The sequence below is a fragment of the Adiantum capillus-veneris genome, chromosome 24, assembly GCF_014529385.1.
Source record: "Adiantum capillus-veneris isolate H3 chromosome 24, ASM1452938v2, whole genome shotgun sequence".
NCBI lineage: Eukaryota > Viridiplantae > Streptophyta > Polypodiopsida > Polypodiales > Pteridaceae > Adiantum > Adiantum capillus-veneris.
The window spans coordinates 62,201,177-62,222,471 of NC_140954.1; the positions used below are offsets into that span (position 1 = coordinate 62,201,177).

General features: G+C 40.1%; 1 pseudogene; it reads right to left on the bottom strand.

The window, feature by feature from the left end:
- Positions 1–19,390: 19,390 nt before the first annotated feature.
- Positions 19,391–20,775, bottom strand: LOC147426467 (uncharacterized; annotated as a pseudogene).
- Positions 20,776–21,295: the final 520 nt, after the last annotated feature.

A 21,295-nucleotide genomic window follows, 5' to 3' on the forward strand; every position in this document is an offset into this window, starting at 1 on the left:
CCTCCTCAGAGGAAAAAGTATTTTTTTTCCTCAGAGGCAAGCTAAAAAATTTAGGTTATAAAACGAGAAAAAAGCTAGATGTATATTGATGATAACTCATATTAAGAAGGGAATCTGTACATGGAATATATAAGAGAAAACTATCTAAAAGATGCAGTTGATATACGATCCAAAGAGCTTAGTCTAATTCTTAACAATTTGGGACAATGTCTCTATCGCTTACTTGACATAGACAACGTACGTGCTTTTTACGTGGTCATGCAAGCGCACGTGCACACACCGTAAGAATCGATAAGCAAGATAAATATGCATACATAATCTTGGATCAACATCATATGCACACGAAAAGTCTATACATGCATATGTGTAGGTGAAACTACCAGTCTGTGACGCGTTTCTTATGCAAAGAAGTACTTACGTGAAGTAGAGAGAGAGAGAGAGAGAGAGAGAGAGAGAGAGAGAGAGAGAGAGATATATTAAGTAGATCCATATCTCACTATTTCATGTGAATCAATTATGGGCATTGAAAAGAATCTTGCAAGAGAGTGCTTTGTAGATGTTATGCAACAAAGATTTTAATGAAGAGTGCTATCACTATTAGAAGCAAAGAAAGTGTCTTTAGCTTCTACCATTCAAGTAGTGACCCTCTGAGTAATTTGAATGTCTTGGCCTAATTAATTTGTTGTACCATGGCTACAAGCCATTTTGACCTTGCTTTTCACAAAAAGTAGTCCCTTAACAAAATTTTGTCATGTCGTTTGTGCAATACTATCACTTTGCACAAACCTGGTGCTCATGAACATCATTCTAGGTTAGGAAACACACAAAAAAGCACCAAAAAGAAAAAAATAATTCTTTTCCATATGCTTTCATGGGCCCCTTAGAGATAGAAAGTAATTAGATTTTTACAAAAAGCACCTACTTTTTGAAAACACATTGAAAAGCATGAAAATAATTTTTTCCAAAATTGCACTAGGACTTTTTTGAACCTAGTAGAGATAGGAAACAACTCTAAATTTCACTACAAAACACCTAAGGCATGGAAAGCAAGCATTTTTTACAAAAAGCACCAGAAAGAAAAAAAAAATCTTTTCCAAAATTGATCTATGGCTTTCATGGGCCCCTTAGATATACAAAATAATTTGATTTTTACAAAAAGCACCTACTTTTTGAAAACACATTGAAAAGCATGAAAATAAATTTTTTCAAAATTGCACTAGCACTTTCTTGAACCTAGTAGAGATAGGAAACAACTCTAAATTTCACCACCTAAGGCATGGAAAGCAAGCATTTTTTACATGATTCCTAGAATTTAAAATATGGTACACATGCACAATTATTTATTTTATTTCATAAAAAGACATGTAAGATTAGGATCTTACATGTCCCTTTGACTTTGAGCAAGGCTCACTAACTCTTGAACATGTTAATCCTCCATGTGATTTTTTCATGGCAAGCATAGAGCCGGATATTGCTTATGATGTTGAGTATGATCAAAAGATTTTAAAGCATTAAAGACATACATTGATGCATTAGAGTATCAAATTTTTGCAATGAATGAAAATATTAAACAACTCACAACTCTAATAATCAAATTTACAATTTTAAACCTCTGCTTCAATTGCTTATCAAGTAGGTAGTCATGATAAGAAAGATTTCTCCAAGGAGAAAGCACAAGAAGCGATAAAGGAAAAAGCAATGCACACAGTGCACAGCTTTTGTGCATACACACAAAGAAGTTGCACATAGTGCATCTTCTTTCCCTTGAGTCTTCAACAAGGATACCAATGTGGAATATTACATTTAGAAGAGGTTCAGGAATGATGTTTGTCTACTTCTATGTGGAAATTGGCTTTTGGACCACATGAACTCATCAAAATGCACATACTATCAAGGGCACAACGTGTGTATCTTGATAGATGATGGTGCATCTCACAATTTCCTTAACTATAAGATAGTTAAGCACTTATGTCTCTGTCTTTAGACCCACTTCACATAGCAACCATATAAGTTAGCTAAGCACTTTTATCTGACTTATACTCCAAGTTCACATAGAGACAAGGTAGCATTGACTTATGGGAGTGACATTGAGGGTTTGAGATACCTTCATTAAAATTTTCTACCACATGTAAGGATACAAACGAATTTAGATTTGCAAGTTCTAAACATGGATAGGGCAGCTTTGGTCCTCAGTTTGAAGTGGTTGCATGGGTTGGATCCTATTTTCACTAAGACATGATCATAATAATCTAATGTTTGAAGCCAATGGTTCACATGCGTTGTTGCTAGGAGGAAAGAGCATCCCTCCCTCACCATTTATTTGTATAGCTAAATTTTCCAGATTTGTTTTGATAATGAAATAAAACATGATTTTCTTTATTACTCACTGTGTTCTGCTCAGTCAACTTCTAGTTCAAGTTTGAATTTATGTGATGAAGTTCCTTGGTACATGAATCTTCCTAAATGCCACATGCTTCTCTCTCTTCTTTCTCTACAATGGCTAACAAATCATACAATGGAAAGGTTCCAAGTTTATGCAATCAAGTTATGAGCTTACATGTAAGAATAAAAATAAATTAGACTTTTATTTTTATCATGGTTAGTTCATTTTTATCTTTTTGAATCACATCATTTTCTATAGTGATACTGAAGGGATCATTAAGAACATCTTAAACAGATGTTTGATTTACTATTTAAACAAAATCTTTATACCAAGGAGAGCAATGGTTTTCTTAAGACAAAGTTAACCATGTTAGGCATATGATTCCAACACATGGCTTAGCAATGGATACCTCCAAAGTAGATGATATTCTTCAATGGCCTTATGTTATTGATTTGGAATGTTTTCTTAGGAGTAGGGTAAGTACATCAACTCATTGGAGACGTGATTGGTCCCAAAGTGACCCAAAATCTATTTTTAGGGAAATTTAGACCCATTCTAGTAATCTAGAGCTCTAAATTAATTTAGAGATTCATTTGTGTGATTCGTTGTGGATAGAGATGTAAAACCAGTCACAATATAGTTTGTCGCATGCCAAACATAAAAAACCAAAGTTTTAATCCAATCTAAATTATTGTGGGCAGTAGAAGATTTTGATCTTGCAGAAAGTTTTACATACTTTTTCTAGATTCTTGGTAAAAATTTGCATGTGTTTGGATATCAAATGTGTACACAAAGCCACTTCTTGGTCTAAAAACCACATAACTGCTTGTTTTGCTTGGAAATTAATCAAAGGTATAAACAACTTCAACTTTGATAATACCATTGTGCTTGCAAAGTTGTGGGGAATCTTGGGAACAAATATGGGCAAAAATGGCCAAAACTAAAAAATTGTGATTATCTACTTTGACGTATTGCGTCTATACAAGTCACAAATAGTGTGCTTGTCATGTTTCTTAAGTTTGGAGCACCAAATTAAGTATGAACACATAACTCAAAACCAAAGTGTCGGATCAAGAGAAAATCGCATTTTTGGTACTGCAAAATTGTTCCAAATTGAACCTGATTTTTCTAGAGTGTCCAACTCAATATTGGGAACAAGTGGTAAAAAATTTTAATGTAAGAAAAGTAAGTAATTGTGATTATTAACTTTCATAGTGGGCACTTTTGATGATAAATATGTTCCCTCCTTAATGTACATCTGGTGAGTCAAGTTGAGCCAAAAATACTCAAAGAAACAATCTATAAGTAAAACAAAATCCTAGGCCCTTACAAAGAAGATTTCAAAATTCAATCAAACGTTTGTTATTCCTCTTGCAAATCATAATTCATACATGGGGATTCAATACTTTACAAAGAGTGTAGTGTTAGAGATGCCACTTAAGAATGGAAAACCATATCAAAAATCTAAGGGACTTAGGGTAAGCAACAAAATTAGGCTAGATTTATTGATTGCAATCCTTGTATCTGAATAACCCTTAGATTTGGACGAGTGCTGGGAAATTTCCAAGGCAATATGGGTTCTATGAGAGATTAAAGAGTAGATCTTTTACTTCTGAAGAGACTGCTAATCAAGGAGACTGACTCTTCACCATTCTTGAAGAAGTCACAAAAACATACAAAAACATGAGCTAAAAAATGGCTTCCACATCCTCTTAGTCTCAACCTGGGTATGGGACCACTCTGAGGTTTAAACATATCTTAGCTCACCAATTGTAAAATGGAGATAGGGCTCAAATCTATTTAGACCCTAGTGGAAAATGTATGGTAAGAATTGCTGACCATGATATAGTGTTCGAGGAATTCATTTATGAAAAACCTCCTTCATTGAGATTTGATGGGTATGCTTTGGAAACTTCATAACCATGCCAAGAAATAGGTCAAACAATGAGAACATAGGGGTATACTATTGGGAGAATGGATGTGGGACCCTAGTGACAAATGTATAGTAACAATGGATGACCATGATATAGTGTTTGAGGACATCATTGAAAAACTTCCTCCATTGGGACTTGATGGGTATGCATTGGCAACTTCAGGACCATGTAGAGAATTAGGTCAGACAATGAGAACATAGGGGTATACTATTGGGAGAATGGATATTCTACTTTTATGGACTACAAATTTTAAACCCAATACACTCCATGAGAGCAAGATCATCTATGTATTTAGATACAATGGGCCTCCTATGTTGCCAAACTATTGGTTTTGAGATAGGTACAATAACAACTTTTATATGATATTTGAGTCAGCAAACTATTTGCATGACATATTGGATGCCAAATAAGAAAAGAATAGATCTTAAAGAAGCTCAATAATCATTTGAGAGTATGAACAATGAAAGGGGATCTACAATTAATCAAAGTACCTTGGATGGGAGAAAATATTTCATCCCAAAGGATTAATTACATAAGAGAAATAGCAATTGGGCAAGAACTCCAATTAGAATGAGATTAGAATAGATAATGTGAACCATTAAATAGTGTCCTATCAATAGGTAGGCTTCTCCAAGATGATGGAATGCCATGTATCCTCTACCTCATTGAAATAGTTTTACCAACACCGAGTGAAAAAAAAATCAAGCAAGAGTGGTTGGTAAAAAAGTAATATTTGATAGGAGGAACAATGGATTACAATTGTAAGAAGGAAGAGAGAGAGAGAGAGAGAGAGAGAGAGAGAGAGAGAGTTTAAGTAGAAGACAAAGCTCCTTGTTTGGACTACCCACATAAAGCTCCAATTGTAAAGACCCCTGGGGAATTGCCTGAGAATGATCCTCCCAACCACGCATTAAATAGCCCCTTGGGCCTCATTCCCTATCCACACTAGCAGCTGGCCCCTTGGGCCTGGTCCTTGACCACCGGGCATTGCCCTTGGCATGACATTACTCCCCCTTGGAGAAGTGTTTTCGTCCTCGAAAACAAAAGTGATGATGCACTAATGCTTTCCATAGGGGCATCCTGCAGGGATGCAGCTTGTTTGATTGACTAGAACACGGTTCAGTAGGAAGTTCAATGAAACCAAGAGTAACATCTTGATTTTCCATGTTGTTGTCCTGTTGCAACCATCTTGGTGTAACCGTCTCATATATAATATAGCGTGTAAACTCAAAGTAAAACACACTTGAGTAGCTAAATGAGTAATCATAACTAAGATGTAACCAAAGAGTACCCTTTTGCACTTTCCTTGAAAGTAGCTGGCTAACATAACTCATCAGCCAAGTGTAAGTCCTTGACTTGTTCTCAAATTTCATCAGTAAACAACCCCACGATAACTAGTGTTCAAGGTTGAGAATCTGACTTATACATGAAGAGACTAAACCTAGTTGCAAACATGCTTTATCTGATGGTAAGCAAACTCCAAGTAGAGCAATAAATGCTTATTAATTGGATTGCTTAGTGCTAATGTACGCACTTTGCATATCCTTTAGCACAAAATTACACTTTGTAATCTGCCTATCCCCTTGGATAGCTGACAGTATTGAGGTGTGTTTTCCCCACGGTTTATAGTTAGTCTTCCTAGCTGATTGGTAAAACGAGGAGCGCAATATCATACAACATTGCTGAGGAATCAACAATGTCTTTAATAACCATCGTGGTTAAATTGGAGAAATCCACAAGCAACCAAACCGAGCCATGACCTCTATTGGCGATTGGTAGACCCAAAAGTAATCTCATAGAGATATTGCACATAGAGTGCAAAATGCTTCATAAGCAACAACTTGAGGAATATGCATGCCGTTCCAAATCAACATTCGCCAAACACTAGGGCCCATAACACCTAGTGTGCATGCATTAAGGAAACAATAGATCCGAACCTGTATATCCATGATCATCCTTGCCAATACTTTTGGCGATGTGATGCTCCTAGCACACATTAAAAAGAAATGTAAATAGTTCTGAAAAGAAATTAAATACTTTCAGCTACAATCATTTACAAGCCTTGCTGAAACGTTTGAACCATAATAGAAGGTGAAACATTAATCACTTCTAGGTACAAACAATGAAATCTTTTCGTTAACAATTCATAGCCTTGCTATATGCATAAACAACCATCTGTAATGTTTTTTAGCTGCACTTGTATCGTAACAAGTCATTCTAAGTATCCGACAATTTATGGCCATCAAAATTGCTCTTGATACATTGTGCTGAAAATGGTTTAGAAAATCCAGCACCTAGGGACTTTGTCGTGACACATACTTGAAATAGGCGGTGCCAGTGCTAGTCCCAGAGACTCATATTCTCCACATGTGGAATATGTCTCATGTAAGAATGTCTGAAACAAGAACATCCTTCAAGTACAAGATGTACTTGTACGTGGAGGTAACTGTAAACACTCTACGACGGGAGTGAGAGGGACCCTCATTAGCCTTGCTCCACACTGGCTAAACCGAACTCCTTGAGTTCCTAGACCATGTTGCATCCCATGTGACAACATGTGCCAAATAAACCCGACAAGTGGGTCCATAAGTGCATAATGCAGAAATGGATGGACGCTACCGCCCAAAATGCTTTGTTTTGGCGTGCCCTTGGCATGTCTCTAAAACATTCAATCAATAGAGACGTGTCTAGAAGAATCACTTACCATAGTCAAATGCACAGGAGCACGTCACCCACTTGTGAAAAAACCGAGCAACATTGCACTGGAAACTCTGGGTGTTGCCTTCACGATCCAAACCCGTTGGGTAGAATCTACGTAGTCAAACCCCTTGGTAAGACCCTTTGAAGAAACTGCTCAACTAGCAGGTAACGGTAACCAACGTAGCTAGCCGTGTACAGATTGATGGGAATCAACTTGAAAAGTTGAATTTGTCCGCTACCGTGTGGTAGATTGCGGAATTCTTTCCTTGAAAGTATAACGAGAATAGATCAAACTTTTATCCTCAATGGCGATGGGGTGATTTAGTAAGCACTCGGTGGGTCTTACCCCAAAATATGCGTCCATAGACACTCGTAGTGCTATAGAGAGAGCAGGAGATACACACAAGTGAAATGTCTAGCTCTTATGGATCGCCATGTTGTCTTAACTGTTTGTTGCATCTAAACCCCATGGTATAGATCAGCTAATGTGAGTTTCAAATTATCAGAAGCTCAACTCGAGCATTACACTAAAAACAAGTAGTGCAAAAGTAACACCCTAAACATACACTAATGACAAGACTCTTGCTTGTTCATTAACGTTGATGTGTGCGATGTGTACTCCACTGGGAAAATCTGTTCGATCTTATGAACAATCCCCCAAGGAATGCTAACAGTTGGGTCTTACCCAAGAGCTGACCATGACTCTTAGCCAGCGTGTGTGGTTCATAGCCCTTATGGCAATTAGTATTCAATCAAGGAACCAATGAAGACTAATTTAGATGGCGTCTTGCCCTATTTCTAGATGAGAGTTAGAGCACCTTGGCTCAGGCTGACTCCCAAACAAACATGTTCAAAAGCTTCTTAGAAAGTTTTCATTACTCTTTGAGAGAAATAAGAAAGAGAGAGAGAATGCTAGGTTGAGGAACTTTCCTTAAGTTTCCAGAGTGTGTACCCAATCGTTGTGCTCTTATGCATCTTACGCCTGGCTTGCAACTCATCCTATAAGCATACTACAATTCATTGAGAGTGTAACAAAAAGACACAAACACATCCTGACCCACCTACCTTGCAAGGGTCGTGATTGTATGAGGATAACTTGAATATGGCACTTTGTCTGTGAATTAAGTCCTAGTTGTAGGTTCGTTCTAGTGGTGTTGTGTGGTGACAACAACCAAAAATCATGTGAAACAATCCAAAAATTATCTTGTTCTTGGTAGAGTTTCCGGTGTTATAGCGAAAGTGTAATCCCTAGGGTAGCATGCCTTGCATGAAAAATTGTAAGCCCTTGGCTACACTAACGGGCTCAAACATACAAGCCAAAATCATAAGTGCCTTGCACTGTCGGTACCGGTAAGGATGCTGTTGAGGTGATATCCCAATGTTTGCTAATGCCCTAAACTTGTGTGTCAATTCCCTTGACGTCGAGTCAAGAGGCAATATCTTGGCACGAGTTAGAAGCCTTGCTTCACGTGTACGTGGCAAAGCTGTTTGCTTTGTATAACTGACAATCCTTTCCAGCGGAAATGCATAAGCATGAAAAATCAAGCAAATCTTAACATAGTCTAACTTGGTCTTCTGACTGTAAGCAGATGTCTTGTGATGCAAAAACCTCCTATTTAACATATTTTAAACCTGTGGAAACCATGTTTCAAAATGTCATAAACGAAGCCGTGCTTCACGTTAATGCTCATGTAGTGCTGGTGCTCATAGCGAATATATGCTCCCGTTGACACACATGTGTCCAAGTGGAGAGGAATTGACCTTGTCAAATTGCTTAAAGAAAGAAAGTAGTATGTAGTATATCTTGACTGAATGTGCTATACTAAGCAAGGTATTGTATCATATATAACTAACCAAAAGGGTTTTCTAAAAGAGGATATAACCACTAAAGAGAATGCAAAAAAGCTATTGACTACTGAACCGTAAAATCCATCAAAAAAGGCCTAAGAATCCAGTACCTGGGGACAACGTTTTCCGTTGATGCTGTCCCATGCAATTGAAACATAAATTTTTCACTTTGGCTTTCTGAAAGTCTACTGTGGAAAGTCTCCTCTTTGCCACCTTGGTGAAGACTGGCTCGACAATTTCCACAGGTGTAGATATACGATAGCCTGTGGAATGCACGATATGACCAGATTTGTAAGGTGATTCACCTGTGTGGCAAGCAATTGGACGCAAACCGCCAATCTACAAAACCGTTCTTCAAATGTTTGAAGGTCACGTCTTGTAACGTACTCTTTTTCATCGACGAGATTGCTAGTATCCTCCAAAATTTCCAGCACACTTTGAGGAGGAGGAGTAGATGCGGTTGAAGGAAGTTCAAAGTCAAAAAGGTGATTCTAAAAAAGGTTCGTATCCAAAAAATTGAACGAGGAATTCATGATGGATTTATATGGTGCAAGCAAGGAAAGGGAAGAATATCAGAAGAATACCTTGATTTAAAAGGAGGTCGTACCCGTGGTATGCACCACAAATGGTGATAATTAACCGTGCTAGTTATTCCTTCCCATCCAAATTATTCCAATCCGTAAGTCCCATCGTTCAAAGATACCACTTGAAACATTGCAGACGACTGTATCATCCCAAAAAAACGAGTTGTAATGGATACTTGGTGGAAAATCTCCCAAGCCGCCGAAAGTTGACCTTGACTCTTGACCTTGACTCACCTCTGCAATTATGGAAGAGCTGCAAAAAATCGACGGCCTGTCGACAAAGTGCCTCCCTCCCGACAAAGTGCCTTGCCCTTTGTTGACAAGATTATACCAAACCGTGGCCAATACTGGTGGAAAAACTACCGACGGGGTTTGTGCCAGGGTGGGCATGCACCCTTATGCTTTTTTTATTTGAGTGGATTGCCCAAGGCCAAATGCCTTAGGTCGTTGCTAGTGTGAACAGAGAAGTGATTCTGTCACACTAATGGAACCCAATAGCACTGCAAGGTCTGCGAAGCACACAACGACCCCTGTGTTGCGATTTGGGGTCGCCTCCCGTGACGTGAAACGTCCGCAGGGGTAGCGCGAAATCGTCAAGCTTGACCGCGCAAGAGATGGTGGAGGTCGATTTCTCTCCCTCCTCGGCACAAGCCCCCTGCCCACGCTGTGGTTCTGTGATTCCTTGGCTTAGCAGGCGACCATGCACGCCTCCAATCTCGTCAACCCTTGAAGTTGCATGTGCATGCTACAATGGAGGTCCACAACCCAACCCACTTTGCCTAGAATAGACCTTGCTCTTGATACCAGTGTTAAGACCCCTGGGGAACTGCCCGAGAATGATCCTCCCAACCACCCATTAAATAGCCCCTTGGGCCTCATTCCCTATCCACACTAGCAACCGGCCCCTTGGGCTTGGTCCTTGACCACCGGGCATTTCCCTTGGCATGACACCAATATTTTTAGAACATTCTCCATCCTTTAGTCTCTAGTAATAGTTAGATGGAGTGATGCATTTCAAGTGGGAGGTCATGGGAGGAAATCTACAAGTGAGGTGAGGGTGGAGTGGAAAGCGAGGTGGCGCATGGTGCACAAAGAATCGAGGTTGAGATAATTTTCTAGGTGAGTCTCTAGCTGCTGCTAAGACTACTGCACGTGTAGGGGTTGTAGTGCTTGCAAGTTGCACCATCTTGCGTAGCATGGGTTGCTGGAGTAGGTGGATGGGTGGAGGTGGCCGATGCCTTGGATTTTGATGCACTCATAAAAGACTCTAAATGTAGAATCACAACCCAGAGAGTACCATCACGTTGAAAAGCCACTCATGCAAGTTTAGGGTGATTTGTCTCTTGAGTTTCTCAGGTGACAGGCACTTTATTAACTGTTGCGGTTCTTTTGTATCAAGTAGGACATGAGTGGGAGACCATGACTACTATAGAAGGTCTCTCTTATCACCTACAATTTTTTGCTATGGTGCAACATGGATAGCTACAATTAGTTAGAGAAGCTAACGGGGAGCCATCTTTAAGAGCATTGCACCGTTCTCAGAAAGCTCTACCTTCAAGGGACACTTAAATGTGCATGATATAGGACAACTTTGGGCAAGAAAAGAAAAAGTGAGAGATCAATTACCTAAGCCAACACTCAAATTTTAGCCCAATGTTGCAATTTGTCAATAGTAGGTGCCCCCTTTATTGCATTGTAGTTGTTTGTGTGCTCGTGCAATACGATTTTCCACTTGAGAAGGGGAACCATTGAGACAAGTGGTAGGTGATCGGCCACCTTGCAATACATGTAACATGCAACACACACCATTGCTCTATGCATCTAGTCTAATTTCATGTATTACCTAGCCAAACCTAAGCTCGATATCATCATGTCTCCTTCTTGCCTCTCTTTGTGGCTCTTGAGTTTTGAACCATGGGTCTCAAGTTCAAGACTAGATAGATTTTTGAGATCTTTAGTTAGAATTGTACTTGCAACATAAGAAAAAATGATATATATATATATATATATCAATTGTGACTCCCTAGATATATCTTTGAAATCTTGTAAGATTGTTCCTACAACATCAAGAATCCCATCCCCCACCTGTGGGACCGATGACACCCCCATCTGCAAGGACATTGCAAGAATTCTTGTTTATGCCTTGAGGTGGGTCTTTAAATTTAATCATCTCTTTAGATTTCTGAGTTTTGTTTTATCGAGGAATTTTCATCTCTGTCGCCTGACGCAAAAAAAAAAGATTAAACAAAACAAACAAATTCTAATCATTTCAAAGGGCAAGAATGCACCTAAGCAACATTGATATATGTTATTCCAAGAAGTCTTAGCTCATCCTGTATTAGATAGTACTTGCATGCAATTTTTGAGAGAGAGAGAGAGAGAGAGAGAGAGAGAGAGAGAGAGAGTAAATCTATTTACTCTCTCTCTCTCTCTCTCTCTCTCTCTCTCTCTCAATTTGCATGAGGGATAAATAGATAGCACTTGCATGCAAATTCCCCTACTATATTTTCCCCTCATTAACCATATTGAGTGACTACATGTATTGAGAAAAAATTGAGGAAATCATTCTCACAAAATGAATGGTCTTTGGTTATCTTGGAGCCCCACTAGGGGTGGAAAATTCTCACAAGCAAAGGTTCTAGTGGGCCATGGTGAAGGTGGGAATTTGTGCTCCTCCCATTCCATAGCATGGTGAAGGTGATAAACTCATTTATGATCCTCTATCTGTCCTTTGTTGGGCCCCTCCTCAAGATAGCAAGGTCCAATCAATCACAAATCCCTAGATAGATCTTTGAAATCTCTTAAGATTGTTCCTACAACATTAGGATTCCCATACCCCACATGTGGGACCGATGAACCCACCCATGTGCAAGGACGTTGCAAGAATTCTTGTTTGTGCCTTGAGGTGGGTCTTTAAATTTTACGGTTTGATAATCTCTTTAAATATTTGTGTTTTGTTTCATCGAGGAATTTCCATCTCCATCACCTGAAGCAAAAAAGAAAAGGTTAAACAAAACATACAAATCGTAATCATTTCAAAGGTCAAGAATGCAACTAAGCAACATTGATATATGTATTGCAAGAAGTCTTAGATCATCTCGTAATTAGATAGTACTTGCATGCCAATTGAGAGAGAGAGAGAGAGAGAGAGTAAATAGATTTACTATATCTCTTTCTCAATTTGAGTGAGGGATAAATAGATAGCACTTGCATGAAAATTCCCCTCATGTTGTTAAAATATATCCTCATCAACCATACTGAGTGACTACATGTATCCAAAAAATAATTGAGGAAAGTATTATCACAAAATGAATGGTCTTAGGCCATCTTGGAGCCCCACTAGGGGTGGAAACATCTCACAAGCAAAGGTTCTATTGGGTCATGGTGAAGGTGGGAATTTGTGCTCCTCCCATTCCATATTAGGGTGTAGGTGATAAACTCATTTATGATCCTCTATTTGTCTCTTGTTGGGCCCCCCCTCAAGATAGCATGGTGCAATTGGAAATAACTCCAACAACTCGTGAAAAAAATCTTATGGAAAAATAACACCAAGATTCAGTACCCTGGCAGTGGGAGAAATGGGAATACGTTGCTAGACCCAAGGAGGTAGATGGTGTTGGGATCTTGATCTTGTAGTCCATGCCAAAGCCTAGTGTGCCAAATTTATGGTTGCAATCACCAAATGAGACCAAGAATGGTCCATCATGACTTGGGGACATGATTGACAAGGTGGAAAGAGGTCAAGGTTCATGAAAAATTGATGGCACCTCATAGTCAACACAAAACTTGCTGGCTACGTGGGCAAGCTAGTGCATAAATGTAACAAAGTATCAGAGACATTCAAATTAGTAGGGGAGACTAGATATTTCAAAAACTACATAATTCATTGGTCCCCTTGGCTCTCCTATGTGGGAAGTGAAGTGTTGCTAAGAAAGTCACTAACAAAGGTCTCACTCACTTGATGCAGTTCGGCATAGGAACATCATGAGATGGAAAGATGTAGATTGGTTGGCCATCCAGCTCAATCTCAATGGAATTGAATGATTGCTAATCAACAAAGTAGTCAAGGGTCTCAACATCATGCCCATGCTAATGTGTGTAGCCAAACTTGATTAAAAAGCCTAGCGCTTGCCTAAGAATAGAAACTTTACCAAGCCGTAAACTAAGGAAATTTATTGTAAACTTATGTTCAAAATAGATTGGTTCTTCCCACTCAATAAATTGTGGTGAAACACTGAATTTAGATGGGTGCCAGTAGAAAGCACATTAGGAAGAGAATGTGGTCTAGGAGGGCTGGGAAGTTTAAGGGAGTCAAACCTCTTGTATTAAGAAAGCAATCAAAGGGCAGTTTTTGAATTCAGAGTGGCAAAATGGCTAGTTTATTTGAATTTAAATTTCCCCTCAAAAAGAAATTTAAAATCTAGCGGGAAAACTATATCATGTAACATATCTGCGGAGAGAGCTCGGCGTGTAGATTACAGATATGTAATCTTCGCTCAAATTGGATATGATATGTAGGAGTAATGGAAGGCCAAAAATCATAAAGTTGTCCATCCCCCTTTTCTGGGGGAGAAAAGTACATCCTTTGATCACACCTCTCTTACACACCCACCATTCTTGCATACATGGCATGCATCTATTGGTCAAAATGCTAATCACCTCCATAATCTTATGGCAAATAAAGAGGCCATCCTAAACCCCATCCTCTTCCTAATGAATATATGGGATTCTCAGTGGCCCCCAATTATCAAGATCTTCATATGGAAGGTGCTTTAAGGAGCTCTTTTAACTGGGGGTTGAGATCCGGATGGATACTCAGGGTGCAAAGCGTCTAGGATGGATCCCCTCCACTTGTTCCAAAACTGCCCACCTACGAGCATTAGGAAGAGAATGAGGTCTTAGAGGGCCTCTTAAATTGGCAGTTTAAGTGAGTCAAACATGTAGTATTAAGAAATCAATCAAAGGACATTAAATAGGAAAACAGGTTAGTCTGTGTGAAGTCAATGTCTCCCAAAATGAAGTTCAAAATCTATTAGGTAAAACCATATCGTGTAGCATATCTATGAAAAAAATCAGCACGTAGATTGTAGATCTATAATCTCCACCCAAGCTAGAGATAGTATGTAGGAATTATGGAGGGCCAAAAATCATAAAATCATTGACCTTCTTTTTTGGGGAAAAAACACATCCTTTGACCACTCGTACATCTCTCTTACACACCACCATTCTTGTACACATGGCATGTGCCTATTTGTCAAAATGTTAATCACCTTCATAATCTCATGGAAAATAAAGAGGCCCTCCTAGATCCCATTCTCTTCATAATGGAGGCCTAGTGGGAAAATTATGTAAATGGATCCTAAAGACCTAGAAGATCATGTTATTCAAGAACACCCTACTCTTGGGAGACTAAATGTGGAAGAACCAAGGCAGGGATTATTCAAGAAATCAAGTGTTTATCTTTGTTTGAAAACATAAGGAATTTGAAGACTAAAGTCATGCAATCAAAGCCCTTTCAAGTATGATGGCTTCCACCAGCCATCAAAATGTAGCTATCTAAGTAGCTCTTGTTGTTCAAGGATTGTGTAGCCCATGTCGAGTATTTGGTCACTAAAGACACCCATCATGCTTGAGGATAATTGTACATTCCTTTTTAGGTTAATATAACTCACCGACTCACAATGGTGATTATGGCCAAGAAAAAAAAGAAATCGAGTACATTGTGGGATATGCCGGACCATTGCAACCATCAAAAATAAAATAAGGCTTCCTTTGCCTTATCCTCCTTACACTCTACGTTCATTGAAAGTTATATAAAGCTTCCACTATCAAACATCTTAGTAACTCTTGTGTGGATAAATGTCTTGTGTAACGCTACATATGTCTTCAAGATCCATTGACTTACAAATGCCTCAAGAGATTTTTGCATATGTATTTGCAAGTGGAATGAGGCCCTTGTTTTTCATCCATTGAAAATAATCCAAAGCATTCTGACCTTTCTAATCTTGAACATGTATCAATAAGTGCATTCCACAAATAGAGTGGTTTCATGAATACACAAAATTTTGCATATGTGTCACCCAAAGTGGGAAGCATACTCAATACAGAAATAAAAAGGTATCAAGAAATTTTATCAAGGCTCAATTTATTTTTCTTTGGGAATGGTGTACATGCTATCAAACCCTAATACTCAAAAGCTAGGTGTCTATGATTTGGATTTCTTGAACCTATTCTGGGAGGGGGGTGGTTGTCCTTCAAAATGTGTAAGTTTAGCATGTGAGTTCATCGGGAGGGATTTTTATCATTTCAAAGAGTAACATAATCACATTTACAAGTGGGAGAAAAAATAGAATTTGAAAAATTGTTATAGGATTTGTGAAGAGAAAGGGGTCATTCAATTCATAATGTGTGTGTAAAGGGGTTTTTAAATTACCTCTTGAATGCATGTGCTATCTAATTGAGTAGAAGCATGAACAAGTGGACTTAATACTTGTGTCTAGAATAGACTGCTGCCAAATTTTTTGTGGTTAGGTTGTAGCATACCATACAAACTCTGTACTAGCTTAAAATAAATTTCCCAAACCAATGTTTCCATTTTTACTAACTACCACTTTGTATCACTAGCTACCACCTTTGATAGCTAGAAGAAGTTTGCTATCATGTGGTAGCTAGTATCAAGTCAAAAAATAGGTAGCTAGTGTACCACCTATTTATGCTTTTACCCTATAAGTGATTTTTGGAAGGGGGACCCTCTGGGAGTCTTACCATAGCCCGAGCGAGATTTCTCAAGCGAACTAAAACCCGAGCAAGAGAGACTAGTCAACTTGTGAGTGAAGCGGCCAATTGCAAAAAGTGAGTGTATGAAAGAAGACTCTACATGTCTTGAACTCTACTTGTCAACATGAAACACGGACGCTCTACCACTTGGCTATAAGCAATTCATTGAAAAATGTGGGCATTGTTTAAGTAATGACCCAGTGTGATTACATTTTCTTGGCCATCTTCAAAAAAGTGGTGTGGCCGGATGTCCTAGTGTGACATGGGCCTAAGTGTGTGTATGTGTGTGTGTGTGTGTGTGTGTGTGTTTTAGTAGATTTTTGTGGTGTGCCAATACGCATAAAGAATTGGTCTACATGTGTTAAGGCAGACTAGGGTAAACGGGTTGGTGAGGCATGGATTGTGAATGAGAGATCACAAGCAGGTGGGTCCACAGTGGGGTATGAAAGATGGGACCCTCACTAGGAAAATGGGAGACAATGGCAGTGGGCCTAGATTATTGGCATCACATGTAGCCCATGCGGTTATAGGACCAAGTGTAATGGCATGGATAGACCGCCCATAAAGGAAGGTCTGCAACATGGGGTTGCAATATAAAGCGAGGGGATTACAACCATCTTTGAGGCCAAATGCCTAAGGTCCTAGGGATACAATAGACACTACTACAAATTTGAAATACCCGAATGAGTTCAAATAGACTCATGAAATCATGGAGTAAATATGTATAAAATTTAAATAAATTGTCATCAATGATGACAACCATGGCAAGAATGCATAGTCTGATTGCACACCTCAAGTGGACATTTTTTGATTGCCAAATGGATTTGTGAGGCTCATTTCTAGCAAAGCAAATTTTTTGTGTATAAGTTAGTTTCTAGTAGCAAGTGCTAGGATCGAGAGGTGGCAACAAATATGAGCTAGTTGGGTGGTGATATTGGTAGGTAGCATGATGCGATGGTGTGTGTAGTTGGGTGACTAAGAGTGTGGGTGACATGCTTCATCGAAGGGCTCAAGGAAGGCCTTGCAATGGTGCGGTGAGAGTTGGGTGCACAACTCGCTTTGGGCGAGAGTTCCGACGCTTTGGAATGGTGGGATAATTGGGGTTGGATCCCTGCAATGCAAACTAGAGGGGAGAGGAATTGCATGTGGAAAGAGGGCTTCCTACTACCTCTTGTGCCCGACAAGTAGCACAGCATAGGCCGTAGGACGAGGAGGGAAAGAGGAGAGCGATGGGGAAGCTGTACAAAGCACATGACAATGGCAGCGTTAATGTGGGTCTCTAAAATCTGTGGGTGCTCTAGCGTGCTTTTGGGTTGTATTTTACGGCATCACCTCCTACACCAAGGACCACATGCCGGTGTGAGGTCCACTATCAACAATGCTGAACTTTTTTTTTCCAAAACTTGACAAAATTGCTCACGAGTCCAATGTTTTTTAATCGTTAGATTTTGAACTTGCCTTTAAGAAAACCAGGAAACTTGCAGCAAGGACCAGCGGTCCAATAGCAATTGTGTGGTCCAATGGACTGATAAAAAAGATACTATTCTCCCAAACATACAAAGTTCCTTTTCTTGAACTTGCGAAGAGGAAATTTCAAAGCATTATGTTATGTTTTCCATTTTTTACACTATTTTTCTCTATTTTGGGATGGAATTTCTCCTTTTTTGAAATTGAAAACGACACAGTATGTCGCCACGATTTTAAACCAATTTTTAAAACTGTGAATCTGTTGATGATGCTTTTATCACTCCAAAGGAGCAAGGTCAAGTGAGGTAAGCAAGACAAACAAGTGGCGTATAGTTTCTCTCTCTCTCTCTCTCTCTCTCTCTCTCTCTCTCTCTTTCTCTCTCTCTCTCTCTCTCTCTCTCTCTCTCTCTCTCTCTCTCTCTCTCTCTCGTTGTGCAAGTACTGGTGTGCATGGTAATTGTTCATTTCATAGGCAACCAATATTGCCTATCTTGATCCCTCACTATACATCTAACTACGTTGGAGATGCTCTGTCTCTCTCTTATTATTGCTCGCTCGCTTGCTTGCATGTGTGTTCATCACTACAATTGATGCAATTAACACATCTCTCTCTCTCTCTCTCTCTCTCTCTCTCTCTCTCTCTCTCTCTCTCTCTCTCTCCCCCCCCCCCAATAGCAAGGATTTTGTGCCACAAAGCCTTGCAAGATTGTGCGATAGGAAAGGCATGGAGCCTGTACGACAACAAGAGTAGGAGAAGTGGGAGGAAGCAAAAAGATGAGGGGGAATGGAAGAAGGTGGGCAAAGGGAAGGAGAATATTCCTATGGATTGAATTTGTTTAAGAGTATGCCACATACGTTGAAAAAAAAGAAATTACAAAGCAAATAAGAACATATTCAAAGAGCTCGGAAAATAGTAGCGTTGTTGAGTGGACGACCTTTAACCTTTTCTCTCAATTGCAAACGGCGCTTGTTTGCATGCTAACCCACATCTCTCTCTCTCTCTCTCTCTCTTTCTCTCTCTCTCTCTCTCTCTCTCTCTCTCAGAATACATAGTAGGTTTTTTGTGTGTGTGTGTGTGTGTGTTCTCCCATGATCATGAAGTTGTAAATTCTGGCATAGCTACACGCAATGTAGGTTAAGGTGGTTGAGTATAGCTTGAATAGTTTGCAAGAGGTTTTACGACCCTCTGTGTGTGTGTGTGTGTGTGTGTGTGTGTTGTGAGGAGGAAGACCTAGGGCTTAGGTGAAGTGTAGCCTCTATAAAAGCTGAGGAGCATGGCAAAGAGAAAGGGCAAGAGGTGCATGCGCAATCTGAGGAGGATGGGCATGCAACCTGCATACAAAGGACGAGGGGGAATTACATACACAGACTACATGATACGAGTTATTATTAGTAGTATTTTATAAAAGCGAACCAGTATGTACTAGATCAATAATAAACTGAGACACATTTTTTTGATGGAAATAATTGCAGCAAGGACCTCACGTCGGCGTGTGGTCCTCTGGGAAGCTAGCTGGGGCGGTGGTTAACATCTATGGAGAAGCCGTCAAGGGTCCCATGCACACAAATTCTACTTGTCGGTTCCATCCATAATACGGTTTCCTTCCTCCGCCTTTTTTACAACCTTGATAGCAACTCTCTTGTGATGTTATCAGCCCCTTGTAGCCCACTACACCCAGATGCTCCTCTCTCAAGCTCTAATAAATTCTCTCATTGTTTGTGTGTACTTGGCAGCTGGCGAGTTCTCCACCCTTTTTGCTCCTCTTCTCTCTTTCAGCTTCTCTGAGCGGGGACCTAGCATTGATTGTAGCAATGTCTTTGGCTGCAATATCTTCTTCTATAGGGATAGTGGCACCATTTTTGGTTCCTTTGAGGTCTACACCAATGTCTTCAGGGTCGTGGGTGCCATTAGTTTTGATGGATGTGGGCTTTGAGACATCATCTTTGGTTGCTATGATGTCTACATCAGTAGCAACTGCGGCAGCAAGGGTAGCCTTTCTTGATTGTAGGAGCTTTTAATCCTAGAGGGATGGCGGCAGCTCTAGCCAAATAGGCTTGTCTACAGGTGGTGTGATAACCACTGCGACAGCAGCAAGCCTGACAGTTATCTTGGTCGTAGGGGTGCCTTCAGTCACAACTGCATTGATGGCAACACTCTTTAGCTGCAGGGGATGCATCAATGGTCACGGCAGGAAGAGTTGTAGCAGCTTCTGCATTTGCTAGGGGGTGAGCGATGCCATCTAATTCTTGTACAAGATTTGCAACATCATCTTCTTCAGGGTTTGTGATACGTGGTGTAGTGCCTGGAGGTATGGTACTCTCAACAGTGAGGTTTGCAACATCGCTTTTGTTAACAGATGTTGCAATTACAGAAGCACGAGCAGGATTGGCTATAGTACCAAGAGGAAGCCTTTCACAAGCTTGGTCTGCAGCTTGTTGTTTTACGCCAAGGAATGTTGTGGTGGTGCCAACAACCACGTTGCATAGTGGGTTGGAAGTGCAAGGGGCCGAGCATGGTGGATAGCTTGGACCGAGGCGATGACAGCTCGTCCAGCTTGCCTACTCCGTTGTAGCCTTTCTAACTCTTAGTAGCACTTCTGAGGAAAGAATTGTGAGGTACTTTGACAAAGGGCTTAAGAATTGGATGCGGAAAGAATTGTGAGGTACTCAGACAAAGTGCTTAAGAATTGGATGATCAGATTATATGAAATGATACAGGTCGTCCACAATGAGTTGGAGCTTTTGTGCTTTGCATTCAACACGCCTGAGGATGAGTTTAGGCGTGTTGAGTTTTGGCGGAATGTGCAGGCGAAGAGGGTGGCGAGGAATCTTAGGGAGCTGATTAGGTATATATACAATAACAAGGTGGGGCTATATTTTCTGAGATGAGATGTTTGGATGTAGAGGATATGTTCGTGAGGCTTGCGGTAGAACACATGGTGGGACTCGCGAAGGATGTGACCTGGGATGTGGGGGTGGAGGGGTGGCTGACCCTGCTGTAGGAAGTGTTGACAAAGTTGGTAGACAAGGTGGGGACCGGCAGGTAGGTTGAGTGGCTGCCACAAGCATCGGGTACTAGCATGCTTGAGACCCAAAGTATTGTGCCTCATTCAGAGTACAAAAACTCCTAGGGGGATGTTGTTGGTGCACCCCCTTGTGGATCATATCGACCCCACCTCAAAGCACTCTCTCGCTCTTGTTAGAGCCCTTATTATATTCTATGAGCAGCTTAGAAGCAGCTCCCTACGGCCTGTTCTTTTGTTCTAGAGGGCAGGTCGTGGCCCAAGTTGGTGCTCATGGTTTTTTGAATTTCTTGCAGCAGGTGCCCCTACTATGACTAAATTTTAAGGTTTTCACACTAAATTACACTGCATTTCTGTAGGTTTTCTTACCCTCACATCTAAAATTTAGAGGTAAATCTCAAGATTTTAGGTGGGATCACACTTAACCTAGGTTTTTTTGAGAATTTACTATAAATGAATCATCTTATGTCCTATGCAGACCGAAGCTCTCTCACAAATCTTGCCCACTCTCAAGGTACTCTTTTCCTTTTAGACGGACCAAATTCATAGTTGACACATTTGATTGGGTCAAAGTAATTT